Source organism: Ambystoma mexicanum, chromosome 3p, assembly GCF_040938575.1.
Source record: "Ambystoma mexicanum isolate Mex_15411 chromosome 3p, UKY_AmexF1_1, whole genome shotgun sequence".
Lineage (NCBI taxonomy): Eukaryota > Metazoa > Chordata > Amphibia > Caudata > Ambystomatidae > Ambystoma > Ambystoma mexicanum.
This window is the reverse complement of record NC_090925.1, coordinates 799,937,118-799,938,109: the sequence shown is the minus strand read 5'-3', so window position 1 is coordinate 799,938,109 and position 992 is coordinate 799,937,118.

The following is a 992-nucleotide window of genomic DNA, read 5'->3' as shown; positions in this document are numbered from 1 at the left end:
GCCAGAAAAAGCCATAGAAATCCCCAATACGGCGCAAAGGGCTGCGCTAACCCTGGACCAGCATACAGCCCCCCCTACACGTTAATCGCGTGAAAAACTACACCTACCCTGCTAGTGCCAGCCAAAACGCAATGAAAATCTCCCTGCGCACCCCCTTGATTACATGTACCCCACTTGCGCCTTCCAAATCGTGTGAAAAAGGCCTACTGTAACCCTGCGAATACGCGTAAAACCCTTGCGCCAGCCAAATCACGTGAAAAGCTCCTTGCGCACCCCGTTGAATACGCGTACCCTGCTCGCGCCATCCAAATAGTGTGAAATAGGCCTACCGTAATCCCGCGAATAAGCTTACCCTGCTCGCGCCAGTCAAATCTCGTGAAAATCTCCTCGCGCATCCCCTTGAAGACGCGTACCCCGCTCGCGCCAGCCAAATCGCGTGGAAAAGGCTGCGTGTGTGGTGACAGGTGTTGTGGAAGTCTCCTTGTGGTGTGGGCTGCCTGCAGGGCATGGTCACGGGTGATGGGCTGCCTGTGGGGCATGGTCACGGGTGATGGGGGGCCCCTGGGGCATGGGCTGCATGAGGGGCATGGCCATGGGTGTTGGGTGGCCCCCCGTGGCATGGGCTGCCTGTGGGGCATGAGAAGGGTGAGAGGGGCCATCCCACAGTCCAATCGCGTGAAAAGCACACTCGCATACACGTGAATGCATGTACCTCGCGCCAGCTGGCAGCGAGCGGGGTACGTGCATTCAGGGGTACGGGAGTGGGATTTTATGCGATTGGATTGTGGGGGGCCCCACCCACCCTCCCAACGCCCTGCAGGTAGCCCAAGCCACAGGGGACCACCCAACACCGCCAACCATGCCCCACAGGCAGCCCACACCACAGGGGACCTCTCCATCCCCTATGACCATGCCCCACAGCAGCCCACACCACAGGGGACCACCCAGTGACCATGCTCCGCAGGTGACCCACAGCACAGGGGACCCCCCCT